The following is a 19,796-nucleotide window of genomic DNA, read 5'->3' on the forward strand; positions in this document are numbered from 1 at the left end:
AATCTTTTTAAAGATTTTCCAAAAAAATCTCAAATAAATAAAATCTTTAAAAAATCATTATAAGAGGGGCGCCTGGGTGGCTCAGTGGGTTAAAGCCGCTGCCTTCGGCTCAGGTCATGATCCCGGGGTTCTGGGATCGAGCCCCACATCGGGCTCTCTGCTCAGCAGAGAGCCTGCTTCCTCCTCTCTCTCTCTCTCTCTTTCTGCCTGCCTGTCTGCCTACTTGTGATCTCTGTCAAATAAATAAATAAAATCTTAAAAAAAAAACATTATGAGATTACTGATTCTTCTTAAACTCTTCCGAAAAATAGAAGAAAAAGGAACATTTTCAAACTCATTTTATGGGGCCAGCATCACCATAATACTACAACCAAACAAAGACACTACAAGAAAAAAAAAAAAAAACATAGACCAATATCCTTGATAAATATGCATGCAAAAATCCTCAGTAAAATACTAGCAAACTGAATTCAACAATGTCGTAAAAGGATCATACCTCATGACTATGTGAAACTTATCCTTGTGACGCAAGGATAGTTCAACATATGAGAAGCAATCAGTGTGACACACCACATTAACAAACTGAAACAGACGAGCAAAACCTGTATGATTATCCCGATAGACGCACGATGGGCATCTGATGATGTTGCACATCTATTCATGGCTAAAAGTCTCGGCAAAATATGTAAAGAAAGAACTTACCTCAACACAATAAAGGCCATATGAAAAGTTCACGGCTAGTATTATGATCAGTGGGGAAAAGTTAAAACTAAATTTATAGGATTTATAGAAGGGAAGGATGCCCATTCTTACCACTTCTCTTCAACATAGTACTGGACATCCTAGGCAGAGGAATTAATCAAGAAAAAGAGAATAAAAAGCATCCAAAAAGAAAGAGAAAAGTAAAACTATCTGTGTAGATGCCATGATTGTGGGTGTAGAAAACCCTAAAGACTCCCAACAGAAAAGCTATTAGAATTGTTAAATTCAGTAAAGTTGCAAGATACAAAATCAACATTAAAAAGTCAGTTGCATTTCTACATACAAATAATGATTTATCCAAAAAGGAAGTTAATAAAACAATCTCATTCACAATAGCAACACAAAAAAAATATTGAAGAATAAACTTTACCCAAAGAGATGAAAGGCTTGTACACTGAAAATTACAAAATATTGATAGAAGAAAGAAGGCACAGATAAATGGACAGACATCCCCTATTCATGGATTGGAACAACTGCTATCATTAAAATGTCCATACTGCTTAAAGCAGCTTGCCTCTTACTTTCTTCATTGTGTCAGTCTTTTCCATTTAAATATTCTGTATTTTTTTCTTGAAACTATATTGTCTCTTCACATTTAAATTTATAAACCATCCGGAATTGATGTTGTGTATAGTGTGAGGATTTCTAAAAGAATGGAATTTATATAAAAATGAACATTTTGTAATTGCACAGTTTCCTACATATATTTAACCCTTTCACTTTAATGCCTGCCAGTTCTCCCACTTGGGCCCCAGATGTAGGAGATAGTCATGAGTCTTGGAATTTATCCACACATGAGAGATGTAGCACACACTGATGATAGCATGAATGGCTTCTGCTGTTTTCAGACTCAGAAACTGCTAGTTAATCATTGTTCTCAGAGTTATCAGAATAATGATAAGGGGCGTTTGCTATGTGTTTGCATGTGCCAGGAAATGATCCAGACAATTCATAGATTCTACTCCATTTAATTGTTACAACAATTCTGTTGTTACATTTTCCCGTTTTGCAGATGAGGCGTTGAGTGAATAAGTGGTTTTCACTGGTCACACATCTGGTAAGCGTGACAACTGGGATATGATTACATGATGTAAACTGAGGCCGCCACATTTCTGTGCCACTAACGACTATGCAGAATTGCTTTTCACCACAGATTGTATTGGGCCTTCCTGTAAAGGACTGATGCTATGCTCTGTTAATGAGAGTATCAGCAATCTCCCTTCCTCCTACACATGGTAAACTCAAAGGATACTTTGTTTCTTCTCAATCAGTTCTTCCTTTCAAGAATTCTGTTAAATAGTGGTAATCAAGTTATTCTTGGATCAGCTAATTACCCTTTTTTATACAGGACATTTAAAAACACAGAACTTTCTTTCAGAATGTATTGACCAGTACCTGTTTACTCTTGCCTGTGCTGCACGGTGGAGTCTAGATTAAAAGATTCCCACCATACGAACCCCAGTCTTTGCTCTAATTTTCAAAGCGATAAACATCTTGACAATATTCTGCAGAGAAAAAATTGTCTTACAAGATATAATACAAGCTTTACTTTTTCATGCCAAACTTCAAAAAGCCTTTAATACATATCGTTTAAGAAATAATCTTTATGTTAACTAATATTTCAAGAATTCACTCAAATATCACCTGTTTTTTTTTTCTTTTATTTTTTATAAACATATAATATATTTTTATCCCCAGGGGTACAGGTCTGTGAATCGCCAGGTTTACACACTTCACAGCACTCACCATAGCACATACCCTCCCCAATGTCCATACCCCCACCCCCCCAAACCCCCTCCCCCCATCAACCCTCAGTTTGTTTTGTGAGATTAAGAGTCACTTATGGTTTGTCTCCCTCCCAATCCCATCTTGTTTCATTTACTCTTCTCCTACCCCCTGAACCCCCCATGTTGCATCTCCTCTCCCTCATATCAGGGAGATCATATGATAGTTGTCTTTCTCTGACTGACTTACTTCGCTAAGCATGATACCCTCTAGTTCCATCCACGTCGTCGCAAATGGCAAGATTTCATTTCTTTTGATGGCTGCATAGTATTCCATTGTGTATATATACCACATCTTCTTTATCCATTCATCTGTTGATGGACATCTAGGTTCTTTCCATAATTTGGCTATTGTAGACTTTCTGCTATAAACATTTGGGTGCACGTGCCCCTTCGGATCACTACATTTGTATCTTTAGGGTAAATACCCAGTAGTGCAATTGCTGGGTCATAGGGTAGTTCTATTTTCAACATTTTGAGGAACCTCCATGCTGTTTTCCAGAGTGGTTGCACCAGCTTGCATTCCCACCAACAGTGTAGGAGGGTTCCCCTTTCTCCGCATCCTCGCCAGCATCTGTCATTTCCTGACTTGTTAATTTTAGCCATTCTGACTGGTGTGAGGTGGTATCTCATTGTGGTTTTGATTTGTATTTCCCTGATGCCGAGTGTAAATATCACCTGTTTTTTTACCCCTACTTTTGCTGCCCCTGTAGTAAAGTTCCCTGTTTCCCGTAGTAATTTATGCTCTCATTCTGTAGTACTTAAAGAGGGCTGTTGAACTTAACACATTGGATTATAGCTACTTGATTTGCCTATTCTCAAAGTCGGATTATGGAAGACCAGAGTTGCCACTAGGGTGTATAGAGCCCCAGGAAAATACTTTTGAGGGGTTCCTGTTTATACAAACAATTTGCTTTAAAAATACATTATAAATCTAATGGCCCATGTAAGTTATAGTGATTATTGATATATACTTAGAATTATGGGCAGAGCAGAGGTAGTTTGTTTATTGTCCCACCAGGGTTTGTAAAAATTCTTCTGGTCTCTAGATACCTTCTCTCCCTATTGTAGCTAAAGAACCAACTCTTCTTATTTTTCATTGTCTGATATGTTTTCTGTGGCTAATTTGTATCTCTCACCACTACAAAAAGTTAGCAAAGCCATGGCTCTTTGGGACCAGTTAATATAGAAACAATATAGATCTTCTTGCCTCAGCAGTTCCCTGATACAATTTGTTTCATGCTGACTACATTATTGTTCATGACATTGCATCATCCTTCACGCTTCCTGTGAAATCTGGCTTCCAGTGACTTTTTCAAAGATTGTTACTGTGCTTTGTTGATGATGAACACAAAGACAAATCTTATTCAGGCTACAAGGAAAATGTGAAAGATGGTTTGTTTTTGTGCGTGTGTATGTGTGACATGAATCTGATCCCTTGTAAACATAGAACAACACATCTTCCAAACAAGTATTCTCAAAATCTTAGGCTGCATTCATAGTGTTTCTAGAATATCTCTTTCAATGTGATGACACTCCTGCCTTCCACATGGTACCGCCTACAAGGTTGGATAGTCTAGAAGCCTCTGGATGGAATAAGAGCAGTTCCATTTGCATAAGAAATTCCCATCCTTCTCCTGGCGTAGCTCAAGAATGACCTAGGGGAGCAGAGATTCACCACATTGATCTGAGGCAAGAGAGCATCAGAAGAGCCCTTTGGCAATATGGAGCAGGAATCTGGAAAATCCTCAGAAGAGATAGGCATGACCATCCTGAAGGAATGATTGACCGAGGACATGGAGCTTTCAGAGGGACTGGAGTTACTAACCTGGGGGTTTGCAGCAGAAGGTAGGGTAGGAGATAGCCAATAGGAAAAGGATGCCTTGCATCATCCTCATTGACCTCAGGCTATAAATTGGAGGTACAGTAGAAACCAGAATGTGGATATCCAAGAGCCAGTGACAAGCATCCACCTCAGTAGGATGGCACTATCAGCCCCAGGTAATCTCAACCTCTGGAGAGGGACTTACACATTTTCAGGAAGTACTATGGAGGGGTGCCTAGGTAGCTCAGTTGGTTATGTGTAGGACTGTTGATTTCCGCTCAGGTCATGATCTCAGCATTGAGGGATGAGCCGTGTTGGGCTCTGTGTTGGGTGTGCAGCCTGCTTGGGATTCTTTCTCTCCCTCTCCCTTCCCCCCTCCCCACCCTGCACTTGCATGTGCTCTCTCTGTCTGTCTCTCTTAAAATAAAAAATAATTGTTTTTAAAAAAGGAAGCCACTATGGATACTGGTATATTGGCACTGAAAGTATCAGTACAAAATGAGGTACATAGATGCCTTGAGGCATGGATCGAGGAAGCCCAGGCTTCCCTTGGTCTCAGAGTAGTACTGGTGACAAGAATAGATAAAAATCTATGTTCACATCTTAAATCTACAATTCACTAATTACATGAGTAAGGGCAAATTCTCTCTCTGTAAAATAAAATTCTGTTTATAGTTTGAATGGTTCTCACGATAATCAGAAATCGAAATGGAAACAATTGAGATGGTTTATTTGGTCACCAGTAGCTGTGGCTGTACCATGGTTTGTTTGTTTGTTTGTTTTTTTACAGTCATCTCTCCTATCCTACTGCCAGCAGAGTATATGTGCATTTTTTCATGAGACCCAGATGGACTATTTCTCTGGTTATCTTAATTGTTCTAAAGGTAGATACCTAATCCACTCTGGGCTAATATTCTAAGACTTTGGACATTCTCCTGATAATACTTGGTTTAGGGCAGAACCCCTGAGGACTCTTTTTTTTTTTAATATTTTATTTATTTATTTGACAGAGAGTGAGCACTCAGCAGGCAGAGAGCAGGCAGAGGGAGAGGGAGAAGAAGACTCCTTGCTGAGAGGAGGCCCCTATGCAGGGCTCATCCCAGGACCCTGGGACAATGAGCTGAGACGAAGGCAGATGCTTAACTGACTGAGCCACGCAGGTGCTCCCCATGAGGACTCTTCTTATGGATGTCTCGCTTTTGTAGAGTTGGGGTTTGGAAAATCCTTTTTTATCTGGAAGCAAGACTGAGGAGATGCAGCCCTCAAGGTACTGGCAGTCTTTCCCCTCAGCCCCTTAAAGAAATCAATAAGCATTATTGCCATAAAGAAGGCAATAAGCAAAATAACAACTAGGAGAGAGAAAGAGAGTCATGTGGAATTTTATCCCTAATTGTCTCAAAACTTAATCCTGTTTACTAGTTATTATTCAATACATTTCCTCTTGTCGTTTAAGCTGGTTCAAATGAGATTGTTTTGTGCAAATAAAATACATGCTCTAATGTATAAAATAAGTAGCATGATGCCTATTTAGGTAAACTTCCAAAAATTGGTTGTAATTATTCATAGTAGTATTAGTTGTCTGCTAGTACTAGTAATAGTTCTGGTAGGCGTGTATTTATCTATGCCTGATTATAACTGTCTGGCTGGCTGCCTTCTTCTTACTCACCCTTCCTCACATGTACTCTCAAGTGAAATTTTGAGATCCATCATCTGATGCCCAAACCCAGAACTCCGTGTTCAAGAGAATAGAAACTTAGCACAAAATCATTTAAAGTGATTTAGATTCAGTCTTTGAGAAACAGGAATGATGGCCAAGATTTTCCAAATATTTCAGGTTTTGGCTGCTTCAGATTTCCCTATAGTTATTTCATAGTGAAATTGTGCCTAGTATCTCACCATGACAGGGACCAGTGGAATCGTAATTTGTATTTATACAGACTTGAACATGCTGTGGTTGAAAAACTTTATCAACTTTATATGGGGTAGTTTAAAAAATTCTATGATAACAAAGCTTGCCAGTATTTCTATATTTATTAACCAACTAGGTTATTAAGTGAAATAGAATTTTTAAAGGTATAATTATATTAGCAAACCCCTAATAAAACAATTAACTTCAAATAGTAATTCTGGGTTATACACTTTTTACAACTATGAAGAAACACTTTAATTTTTTTTTTTTTCCCTTTTGCTTTGGGTGATTTTTTTGCAGGGCTTTCTATGCAGAAACTAATTGTTTCCATGGAGAAATAAATAATAAATTCTGTGATTCCTGTATATTTAGGAAAATGCAGAAAAATGTCAGACTTATTCTTCTTTAATATAACTTACCTTTTCTATCAGTGAAAATATATTTTGTCCTTAAATGCAACCATTATTTGTTTAAATCAGCTCTAAGTCTCAAATTATGTAAACTTTTGATATATTGTCTGTAATTTATCAGCATTTAGGTGAATTGAATCCCCAAATTGTCAGAGGTTTTGTAATTAATCCTGATTGTAAGAGATGAAATTCATCATTACATGAATCTGAATCTTTCATTCATTTTCTCTTCAATTGATCATCAAGTAGCTAAATGAAACTGCTTTCTCCTCCCCAACATTCCTACATCATTACCTGCTTACTCATTCCACTTGGCATGGAACAACTGGAATACAATATATTTTAAGGCTTTCAGAAAATCTAACAAGCTATCTTTAAAAAAATAATATTTAAAAATTTCTTTAGAGCCAGAACTTAAGCTGCAGGGGACCATACGTTAGCCCTATGTCATTAAGCCTCAGGGCTATTTATCAGGTCTGTTTTTTTTTTTTTTTTTCCTCGCTATAGGCTGCAGAGACTTTAATTGTTTGCCTCTTAGTCAATGGTTCTTGTGATTCTATTCCTTTAGAAACTGGCTCTGAAGAAAAATATGGTATCCATAGCTTCCTCCTTTTTTGACTGCCCCTTAAGATAAACCTCTGGTGAAGAAAAGGGAAGCTGGGGAATAAGCCCAAGAAATAATAGCAACAAAACCAAGAGGGAATTATAGTGCTTCCAACATCTCATAAAACTCTGTATTATCATGAATCTTACATCCAGAGGCCTTTCTGAGATAGTAGCTTTATGTGCGGATAGATTTCTTCTAGCCAGTTTTATTCACCTAAGGACAAGACCCATAAATTGGCCCTGTTCTTTGGACTTTTTTAGAAAAGACCACAGTTGTTCTAGTCTCTGTAATAATCCCCCTACCAAGCCATGGACAATGTGGACCCTGTCCCTCTGTGTACGCTTTCCAGATATAGTCTTTATCCCAGGAAATTAACCCAGAAGCTTTAATGGATGCTAAGGGTTTAACACTTCATCCTAATACAGGGAAACTTTTATCATTTATATGAAAGTGAGATTCCCTAACATCTGAACATTAAGAAAGTGAGTGAATGGAAATTTCAGAAACAATGCTAAGGATAGAGAGAGGGCTCTGTAGAAGCATATGAGACTTTACATTTCCATGACCTGGTGGATCCTTATTAATCTGTTTATGTTGTTCTTAAAATCCTTGGAATCTTTTTTTTTTAAATAGATTTTTATTTGTTTATTTCACAGACAGATAACAAGTAGGCAGAGAGGCAGGCAGAGAGAGATAGAGAGGAGGAGGCAGGCTCCCTCCTGAGCAGAGAGCCCGATGTGGGACTCGATCCCAGGACCCTGGGATCATGACCTGAGCCGAAGGCAGAGGCTTTAACCATTGAGCTACTCAGGCGCCCCTTGGAATCTTTTTAAAATGTAGATAATGGTTTCATTGATCTGGAGTAGGAATTGAGACCGCCTTTCTAAAAGATCCCAGTTACTGCAAATACTGCAGTCTTGAGACCACAATGGAGGAACAAGGATCCAGAGAACATGGGTTAATAGGAAAGATCAACGAACCCAAGGTGTGCAGTGGGTGGTGTGAGAGCCTGCATGGTTACCTTCTCTGTGTTTAAAGTAAACATCCCTTTCTGCTTCTCACAGGACTGGGAAGTCTTTCTAGGAATGACTGATGTATTATCCCTTGCTGGATATAATTTAGTGGGTGAGATAACCTCTTATCAAGATGCTATGGAGAATATTCATTTAATTGGAGGAGGAAAAAAGTCCTCCTCCTATACTATTTTTAGAAAAATAATGTGACTGCTAATGGTTTAAAAGCTTTGAACTAACTTTAAAAATGGATCTAAGCAATTTAATAACCTAAAACAAAGTTTTTTCCTTAAATTAGCAAACATTGATTTTGCCACATAGACCTAAACTGAAGCAAAATGAGACTGTGTTTTGTTTTGCTTTCCCTTATTTTGTTTTGTGTGAATATTGATGTCCCTTACTGCTGAAATAGTAATGCATGTGTTTATGGAGTGCTGTTCTGTCCACAAAAGGGTATTTATTGTTTAATAGCTGGTATGTGCCTTCATATTTCTTTTATAAAAATTTGAAAAATTCTTTTTTTTTAAAGATTTTATTTATTTATTTGACAGACAGAGATCACAAGTAGGCAGAGAGGCAGGCAGAGAGAGAGAGGGAAGCAAGCTCCCTGCTGAGCAGAGAGCCCGATGCGGGACTTGATCCCAGGACCCTGAGATCATGACCTGAGCCGAAGGCAGCAGCTTAACCCACTGAGCCACTCAGGCGCCCGAAATTTGAAAAATTCTTAACTCTGAAAACCATCTATACTCAAAAGATTTCCATAAAAGAGTAACACCTGTATCACATGTGTGTAAAAATGAAGTGCCCTAGATGCCTAGTTTAAGATCTCTAGGACCCTCATTTTAATGCAGTTCATGACTTCTCTAAATATTTATATGTATGTTAGTTTGTTTTGGCTACAAGAAGCAAATACTTAATTGACTTCTGGCCTCTTAAACTAGTTGTTCCAAAATAAATTTGGAAAAAATAATGTTTTGTATTACAAGATTTAAAGATACTAAAAGAGAGAATTTGCAGTTATTTGGGCGAAAATAATATGGGTATACACTAAACCTGTTCCCAGTGAGTATCAATCACTGTTGTACCCTACAGCAAGTATCAGTCTCCACTTTACATTTGTCAATATTTAACTACTCAATTAATAGGGTTTGATATTTGTCCATACAGTAATCAATACCTATTTAATGTTTAAAGGAGCAAAAGATTCTTTTGCTTCTCAACTATTCCCTCCTCCCATGAAGTTGTTGGCCTTTAATTAAGTTTTCCATAATTATTGTTAATTTTTAAATTTAAGCTCATGATTTTTAAATCCGTGAATTTTCCAAAGCTCTTGTCCTGTTTGCAATTTTACCACACTTATCTTTAATTGTATGGGGGCAGGATATAGAAGGATACTGGTATTCATCAAGACAAAATTTTTTGTTGACCATCGTTTGTAAAATACTGATTAAAAGTAGTAATATTGATGATGAATATTGTCATCAAGATGGCCAGTGACACTGAAGGAGTGCTGAATCTATGTTAGATATGTTTGTTTTCAGTATAAATGAGATGTTGAAGATATAAATAAAAGAGGATTGATTTTTACATGTCTTTAATACCATTTGTGTAAATTCACAAATTAACCACTTACATAAATGCACACATACATGCACACACACATACAAATGTGTCAAGTTGTCTAGATTTTAGAGGTACAAATTATGCTTACTTTATTTTAAAGTAAAAGTGGCTAATTAAATGAAATCCTGTTGAGTGATTTTTAATCAGTTATTGTTCATAATTCAGATTTCAGTCACTAACAAGATTTCAAACTAGTAAAAGCTTAGTGGACCACATATGATACTAAGAATTATCATTAAATGTCTAAGGAGTAATGGTTACTTTTTATCTCTAAGTACTTCATATCGTCAGTTACCAATGTTAACTCTCATACATTGTTTAAAATCAGCGCCATAGAATTCCATAGACAACATCTGAGAACCCATGTAGAACAGTTGTCCTTTATTTCTCATAACTGGAAGAATAGATTGTGTCATACTGTAGGGACTGTACAATGACTTGAAAGAAAAAAATAAAAGTCACCTAAAACCTCACCAGCTCAGCAGTAAGGCTGATGGCAACATTGTTTAAGTCCACTTAGCTCTCTGGTCATCAGATCACATCTCTGTTTGGATTTAGTATGCCCATTCCTGTTGAGAGGATCGGGATAGCACACTGGAGAACAATGGAGAGAAACTCAAAATGCTTGCCTGGAGATACAAATGGCCATGAGTGACAATACTATATTAACAATATTATTTCCAATCTGTAAATCTTTTTTTTTTTTTTTAAGATTTTATTTATTTATTTATTTCACAGACAGAGATCACAAGTAGGCAGAGAGGCAGGCAGAAAGAGAGAGAAAGGAGGGAAGCAGGCTCCATGCCGAGCAGAGAGCCCGATGCAGGGCTCGATCCCAGGATCCCCGGATCATGACTTGAGCCAAAGGCAGAGGCTTTAACCCACTGAGCCATCCAGGCGCCCCCATTCTCTTATTCTTAAATGAAGATGAGTTCCTTCCCGGATACTCCTTTTATGTCCTCGATTTTGTTGCATCGTTGGTGTTCTCTTCTCTTTTTTGCTAAGCTTGTTTGGATGCTTCTGGGCATTAGCTCATCTATCTCCACTCCTTCCAATAGGAATTAAAGTTTCAATGAAAAATTAATTCTCCATGTCACCCTTGTTCTTGCAGAGCTCCAAATCTGGACATGCAGATTAGTCCACAGTCCTTTTGTTGGATGTGTAAAAAGTGTTCAAAGGAAATGAGAGAATGCCCAAGAGGAAAGAAGAGTTAGTAGGGGTATGGTAACTGTTTGGTTGAGTTTTTAAAGATGTGACTTATGCAAGAGGAATTAAACTTAAGAGTCTAAAAGTAGGGAATCAGGGTGCCTGGGTAGCTCAGTGAGTTAAAGCCTCTGCCTTTGGCTCAGGTCATGATCTCAGGGTTCTGGGATCGAGCCCGCATTGGGCTCTCTGCCGAGCAGGGAACCTGCTTCCTACTCTCTCTCTGCCTGCCTCTCTGCGTACTTGTGATCTCTCTATCAAATAAATAAATAAAATCTTTTAAAAAAATAATTTTCCAGGAATCTCAGACAAAGGTAGACTTGACCAAAATGCTTGCTAGCAATAGATTCTGCATAATATTAACAACTGTGTGGTTGTAATAGTAAAGATGAAAGGAAATAAAGAAGAAATGGTACTGTGATAAAAATCACCCCTATTGGAAAGAAAATTTTGAGAACTGGCACAAAGCACAAGTTGCAGATTAAGTACAAAATGACAGAGGGGAACCACTGGACAAATGTGGCTTGATCTGAACATTATAACAAATACTGCAAGTGACTTATCAAGAAAGTATACGAAAGCCAGGAGCTCAAAATAGCAGAGCATCTCCCTCTATAAGGAAGAGATGGAGGGGATAAAAATGAGAGAGAAAACAAAGTGTTGCTCATCAGACACCATTGAAAGTTGTTAGGACAGTAACTCATTATCCTGAAAATTTATAATTAATAGGAATTTAACATCTATTCTACTTCTGTGACATATGTTTCTGGGTTACCAAATAAGTCTAGTGAATGAAGAAAAATTTTCTATAGAGAAGAATTTGAGCTAATAAGTACAGAAGGAAATGCAGAATTAGAATGTGGAATTATAGAATTAGAAAATCACAATTTTACAACCCTTAATTAATACCATCAATAGATGGTGTGCTGGGTTGTGTTATGTCAGCATGGCGAAGGCCAACAATTGCGCTTAACTAGAATTCCCTTCTTTGTGTGGGTATATATTAGAGTTGCGTCAAAAAAGGTAACATGTCCAAAGTTTAGAAGGCAGTGTGAAGCCAAAACTATAAATTTCAGAGGGTCAGTGTGAGTAAACATGGAGACAGACCGATGCAGGTTATCTATCCAACCATATATATCCTCATTTTCCTTTGCTGTGCATTCGGCTCATTTTCCTAAGTGCTGGCCTGGGGACCAACCATGGCCCCAGTCTAACTGGAAGGTGTTGAGCTGCAGATCATAGATGTGAATGCAGGAGAAGCATGGTCTCCCAGAGATTCCACCTAATCTCTCTTGAAGCCCCCTTTTCATCTGGCTTTGGTGGCTGTGCACAGTTGCCCTTTCTGACCTTGCTGTTGCAGATTTTCAGGCAGATAAGTCACTGATTGTTTCTTTGGTCCTGACACGTCCCTTCCAGATTTGTGCCTTTCCAGCTCCCCCATCATTTGCAAAGGTCAAATTTTTTTGCCTATCATTAGAACCATAAATAGAAAGAATGGCTCAGTTTTTTGACGGAATTCTGATTGATCCAGGTGATAAAATCAATGAAGGTAGAGGTGATTAGTGATCTTACATTGAAGGATCAGGCAGTCCAGCCTTGAATCCCTTGCTCATTTTTACATCAAGGAAAGTGAGACAATAAAAATTTACAAATCTTCTGTATGAGTCCACAGACTACCTAGTCAGGCCAAAGGAAAATAATGAGCCCAAGTCTAATCAAGTCCTTAGATTTGACTTCCTGTGTTCAGGAGATAACAGAATAGTAAAGCAAGATCATGTGTGACTGCTACCACAAGAAAAAATCAGCCAGTTCTAGAATATAAATGTTCTGTAAGGTAACTGCTGAATTATTTTCAGCAAGTCAGTGTCATAACCAAAGAATGGGGATGGAGAGTGAAAGAGAGCGAGAGATTGGTGTAGATGAAAAAGAACCTAAAAAATATTTAAGACATATAACAACAAACGTAATGAGCAGTACATAGTTGGATCCTGATTCCAATAAGTTGGTTATAAAAAGATGTTTCTAGGTAGTCAGGGAAATTTATGTGGACGAATAACATTTGATGATTTCAAGAAGTCATGATTAACTGTGTTTTGCATAATAATGTCATGTGGTTAAGTAAGGAGATTCTATAGTGGTTTTGGATGTATAATGAAATACTTAGGAATGGAATGCCATGACATCTGGATTTCCTTTACTGTCTAAGCAAACATGGGAGTAGGGTGCAGAAACAGTTATGGCATATGAGGATGGTTGTTGAAACTAGATGAAGGGTTCACAGGGATTTTGTTTTGCTCTTATTTTTTTTAACATTTGTAATTTTTCTAATGAAAATTGAAGGGGCATTGGAAGAGATACTGAGTTGCCTGTCATTAACGCTTCTCTAAAGCGTTACCTGGATATGCCAGCCTATGCATTTTAAATATAGTAACTCCTTATGCTGAAGAACTTGGACTTGGGAATCAATTGGAGTTTAAATCACAGCCCATCGCCTCAATTTCTGTCTCTTCTACAGTGCCTCTCTTATGAGCTGTAGGATCTTAAGTGAATCCTTTTCCTAACAGTCTCACTTGGATCAACTGTAAAATTCTGGATAATACCTACATCAAAGGGACATTTATAAATGACATCGTACATGTCAGAGCACAGTGCCTGACTCATAATAAGCACTCAGTAAGTGTTATTATTCATATTAAACTTTTATTCTATTTTATCGTTAATATTTTTACTATTTTGTCATTAGTATTTTCGTATACTGGGTGAATAATTGAAAGCCTGCACCTTGAAGATGTGATCTAGAATGTGCAAAATTGCCTATAAAAAGGATGGAGTGATCTGAATTGTGAGATGGTAAGAGTTGTCAAGGCATGAGTACATTGCAACCCTTTCCAGCTACTCTCCCCTCTTTCACTGCCTTCTGAGTCTTTGCATTTGGCTACTTGGTTTTTCTGCTTCTTCAGCACCTGGCACACAAAATGACTTCCACTGCATAACTCAGCTGGGCTCGGTACAGTCTTACATTAATCTGACCTTTGTGCCTTTGCTTCAGGACTTTCTTCCATCAACCATCTCACATTTCACTCAGGGTTTCATTTAGTTCTTGCCACAACCCCCTTCTAGATTGCAGTCTTAAATAATTAAGTGCTGGGGGAAAAAAATGGGTTGTTGAAATGGATGAGCGTTTAGGTCCCTTCCAGCCAAATATATGATCGCATCATATCCTCTAGACAATACCACTTCACCAAAGTCCTCTAGAGCAGACCAGTCAAAGCAACTTTCATATCCAGATTTTCTGGAAATTAATTTTTAGTTTTCTAGAAACCTTTAATTTTAGTTGATTTAGAAGTTTTCAATTTTCTGGAAAGCACATTTTTAAAAAGTTTAAAAAAGCAGATGGAATTAATTTTGATGTATTTCATTTATTTCACTACATCTCTATTATCATTTCATTATGTAATTAATTCCATGGGATGTTTCTTTTTTTTCTTCCATACCAAATTTTTGTAAACTGTGTGTAATTATATACATTCACAGATACCTAGGCATATACACAGGCATATCTCATATGCTCATACATTCATAGATACCTAGGCATATACATAGGCATATCTCATATGCTAATGACCACATGTGCCTGGAGGCTAAGGTAATGGCTGTTACAGCTCTTGAGAGCAGTCTGTTAAGCCATACTATTGAAACAATGGTAATTTGTACATAAGTGAGCAAAATGTTATAATTAGAAATTAACCCAGCCTTGTTATTTCATGGGGAAATACCAATCCTAAAATCATGTGCAGTTTGGAAATATATTTCCTTAGAGGCTTGATTTAGAATAGAAAGTACAAAAATAGAGGCGCCTGGGTGGCTCAGTGGATTAAGCCTCTGCCTTCGGCTCAGGTCATGGTCTCAGGATCCTGGGATTGAGCCCCCCCCCCCCCCCATTGGGCTCTCTGCTCAGCAGGGAGCCTGCTTCCCCCTCTTCCTCTCTCTCTGCCTGCCTCTCTGCCTACTTGTGGTCTCTGTGTGTCAAATAAATAAATAAAATCTTAAAAAAAAAAAGAAAATACAAAAATAAGTAAATAAAGGAAAAATCAGATAGTAGCAATCGTTCATTTATTGAACAGTCACCGTACTAAGGACATGGTAGGGATGTTCCATTTGGTACTTAAAGCAGTTTGCGTAGTGCAGTGGTGTCGTGTCCCTGTTTTATAGCTAAGGGAGCAGAAATGCAATGACATTTTATAATTTCTGGAGATCATACCTCTGGCAAGATTTGGGCTCCCTGGAATTCTAAACTTATATCTGACTGACTCTAATTCCCAGAGAACTTCTGTGACTGAACCAGGGGGGAAAAAAATTTATATTGTTTAGACTAGGACATGGACAAAGGGAAAAAAAGGGTAGAAAACGGTATTGCTGTAGATTCAGAGCAAATGATGGTGATGATGCAGAAAACAGAGGTTAGAAGATTAGGAACCACAGATTTTCTTGCATCACTTTGAGGTTCCCAGTCTGTCACAAAAGATTTTTTCACCTAAAAATTTTCTTGAGTCCATGCTTTTGGGAGTGTCTGTAATTACGGAATTTACTCTATTTTAGTTAAATTTAGAATGGCTTAATGGATGGCTCTCTCTAAAGCCTATTACTGTATACCTAAGGTCATCACAATATTAATGGTTTCTTAAAAAGGAAAGTGTCTTAAGACTACTAATAAGCACCACGTGTGATGCATATTTTATGCCAGTCACTTAAAATTTATAATGTATGTTGCTAAGACATTTATTCAATATTGATAGCTCATTTTATGCCACTTCTAATGGGTATTACAAATATATTAAATGGCTCAAATGCATACACCCTTTCTATCAACACTCACTTAATGTTAATGCTTTCTAAAACATTCATGGAATAATAATAACCGCTCACGTTCAAAATTATTTATAATCCCCCTGCAGTAAGTTGCTGATTCACCAACGGCAACATGTTAATACATCAAAATTACTGTACAACAAATGCAAAGATAAGATGACAGTCTGCCCCATGAATTAAAACGATGACCTCAGATCTGATATGATTTCTGTCCTATAGTACCCATTTGGTAAGCTGGACACCAGTTATCCAGGAAGAGTGTATACTGGTACGTATTTGAATCCTTGGCTTTTCTTCCTGTCTGTCCTTTTGATGACCACATATGCGCCACAAAAACAAATGGACCGACCATCAGTTTTTTTCCCCCAAATAATACATGCTTGCGTGAATAATTACAAAGATGAAATAAATGATTTGGAAGTATTTAGTAAGTTATTCAGAAACGTTGTGGGAAGACTGACTGTAAGCAACAAAATGGCTAGGTTTTTGTGCTACAAAGAATAGGATATGGCCACAGTGTCTGAGGAGAGGACAGTGATGAAGATTGTGACACGATGAAGATGAAGATGAAGATATTTGACATCAAGTCACAATAAAGCAGTAGTTAGTATCATAGTTGTAAAGATGTAATAAGTGTTGTAACACAACTCTTGGAACTAAATTTCTCTTAAGGAGAAATTTAGAGAAAGAGACTAAATTTCTCTAAGGCAGTAGAGGCTGAATTCAGAAAGGAAATGATATTTGAGCTGGGTCTTGAAAATGAATCGATAGATAATAGCCTGCTTTGTTCAAGAATGGTAACTATTGTGTGTAGTTAAAGCAGATAGGATAAGAAAGGAAAGTAACTGAAGATAAAACTGTATAGTTAGTCTGGTGCCAGAAAGAAAATAATTTTACGTGCCCCACCAAGCATTCTCTCCCACTGGCAAGGGAGTGAAATTCATGATTTTGAAATATATGACTAACATGCTTGGAACTCTGTGTTTATATTTATGGTAACTGGTAATATGGAGGAGAATGTGTTAGAGGGAGGACAGAACAAATGCACTGAGATATGGTAGAGTGTAAATGAGATGTATTCCACAGATGTAGATGACGTAGACACACACATTTTGGCCCAGGTATTAGTCTTTTTAATAAGGAGCCATGAAAACATTACTTTGGAAATAAAAGAGAAATCAATTTCAATTGCTGGATCAGGAAAAATAAGTTTGTTTTTGGTTGGTTTTGTCTGAACAATGCTCATTGCTTTTTATAATGTTGTTGACAGTAACAGAAATGAGAAAGATAAAGAATGCAGGATCTATTCATGGTACGGGAGAGTCTACCTGTGCTGGTGCAGTTATATTTCTACGCCAAAGATGTTGACATTTTATTTATCACAGTTCTGCCCAAACGCTAATCCACTCTGGATTAATTGCTTCCAAAACTGTATTTTAAATGTTGAAGCTGTAGTGAAATAATTAACTATGTGACCATTTATCATATCATGTTTTAATGCCAAAGGGACATTATAAGCAATGAGTATTTATCGATGTTCTAATTGTAACTGAGCAGTGATGCCCTTGTTTATTATTATTATTATTATTATTATTTTAAAACAGCATTTTAACACCTGGCATTCATAAAAAAAATTTTCCTTTTAAAGCTTTCCTGCCCTGGGATCAGGCTGGCATCGAGAGCCCATGGATTACAGAAAATTAACCACCTTTGTGATAAAAGGTGAAGGGGGTATGGAACTCCAGCCTGCCCTAAATAGAGGACAGGTTTTCTCAACCTCAGCATTATTAAAATTTTGACATAAGTCATTGTAGGATGTTTAACAGCATCCCTGACCTCTACCTCTTATATGTCCGCAGAACTCACCTATAGTTCTAACAACCCAAAATGTCTCTAGACATTGCCCAGTATTGCCACTGATACAAGGTAACGTTAAAACATCCCTTCACTTGAAAGGTACACCAGTGAAATAACCCACCGTGTGTTTTTACCACTAATTATTTAATCTTCAAAAATAAACAGTTACAAACAAAACCACAGGAGATCCCCTAAACATAATATTAGCCAGAGCTAAATTGTGAATATATGGGGATATATTTTGGCTTTTTGTCCATCAGGAATGGTGTTCAGTTAACCCTTATTTTTATCCATCTGTCTGTATAACTGGCACAATTAACCTCATCTCGCTGGAGTAGCCAAAAATTACATGTCTTTACCTATAAATCCTTTGCTAAGTATATTCTATATTTCCATATTCAGATGGATTTTTATAAAAACTAAGTTCAGATTAGTGTCTAGCTTCCTTCTCCTCTCCCAACTACACATTGGTGAACACTAACTTGCTTTCTCTTTCTCTAGCTTGGGGAAAGGGGTAAGATTTGAAAACATGTCTAGACTTTCTTCTAAGAAAGTCATGATCTTAATTTAGAAAAAAAGCTGTAACAACATCAAAACTGCCTTCTTTGAAAGGGGAAAAATACAAATTATATCTTGCAGAATAAGAAATTATTAATCGAATTATAGAAAAATGGTGGGGTAGAGAAATGAAGGGTGAGTCACCGAATTTAAGTATCATTTATCCTGGGTACTCAGTCTACTTGATTCCTATCATAAAAGAAGGGAAGGGGGAGGGGTGCCTGGGTGTCTTATTTGGTTAAGCTTCTGCCTTTGGATCAGGTCATGATCCAGGGTCCTCTGATCTAGGCCTTCCTCGGGCTCCCTGCTCTGGGGGAGCCTGTTTCTCCTCCTTTTCTCCTCTTCCCCCCAACTCATATTCACTCTCTCTTATGCTGTCTGTCAATTAAATAAATAAAATCTTTTTTTTTTTTAATCTGTATTTGCATTTGTATTTTTTAAATTTATTGAAGTATAGTTGATACAGAATGTTACATTGTTTCCAGGTTGTACACCATAGTGATTTGATAACTCTTAAAAAAAAAAGAGAGAGAGAAAGAAAGGAAGGGAGGTTAACCCTGTAAGTAGGGAAAAGCTATGGGCACTGTGGTATCAGAACAGCATGGTTTCCAAATCCTAAATGGGCTGAATTCTAGCAGAGATTCTGGCCAAGTTGCAGACTTTCTGGCTCTCAGTTTCTTCAGTGCAGGATACTATCATCTTTTAGATTTGATTTAGAGATTAAAATAATGATAGTTGGCACTCATCAGTAACTTCTATATACCACACATGTTGTCTAAATGATCTCTCTCTGTTATTTTAATTAAGATAATGACCAGCCAATGAAGTTGGTGTTACTATTATAGCTGTTTTGTAGAAAAAGAAGCAGAAAAGCAGAGAGAGGTTATACATCATAATCCATGAAACTGAGATTGAAATTCACTCATTGAAACTCCAGTGTAGTAGCTCTTGAAGTTATAATATGTTATAAAGGACCTAAAAAAACAAAACAACAAAAAACCCCAAAAAACAAAACAAAACAAAAAAAACAAGGTCTTGCATGTAGCTAATTAGCAATGATAGTTCTCTACCTTCACCTTAATACATGAAGAAAGAGAAATCGCCAATGTCTGATGATTCTCCCCTTTGTGACCATCTCAGGGCGTCACCTTAGTTCAGGTCTTCGTACATTTTTGCTCAACTCCAGTCAAGTTTGTATATTGCTGCCAGAGATTTCTAAGCCAGAACTCTGATCATTTCTTCAGTGTCCTTCGAGAGTTTTCTCCGGCTTTTGGGATAAATCTAAATGTCCTTTTTCATTTAGCAACATCTACATAATTTAAGATTTGTGTATCTTAGACCCAGTAATTTCGCATCCAGGTATATCCTAGATAAAC

The 19,796-nt window shown here is 37.3% G+C and overlaps 1 long non-coding RNA gene across 1 annotated transcript in view; it reads left to right on the forward strand.

Annotated features, from left to right (window-relative positions):
- LOC125087743 (uncharacterized) overlaps window positions 1–19,796 on the forward strand; it is a 292,899-nt gene that overhangs the window by 78,217 nt on the left and 194,886 nt on the right. Inside the window, exons 2-4 of the long non-coding RNA XR_007123503.1 lie at window positions 11,045–11,152; window positions 13,652–13,809; window positions 13,911–13,986. This is a non-coding gene — a long non-coding RNA (uncharacterized LOC125087743). The remainder of the gene's footprint in view (window positions 1–11,044; window positions 11,153–13,651; window positions 13,810–13,910; window positions 13,987–19,796) is intronic.

The sequence above is a fragment of the Lutra lutra genome, chromosome 16 (assembly GCF_902655055.1).
Source record: "Lutra lutra chromosome 16, mLutLut1.2, whole genome shotgun sequence".
Taxonomy (NCBI): Eukaryota; Metazoa; Chordata; class Mammalia; order Carnivora; family Mustelidae; genus Lutra; species Lutra lutra.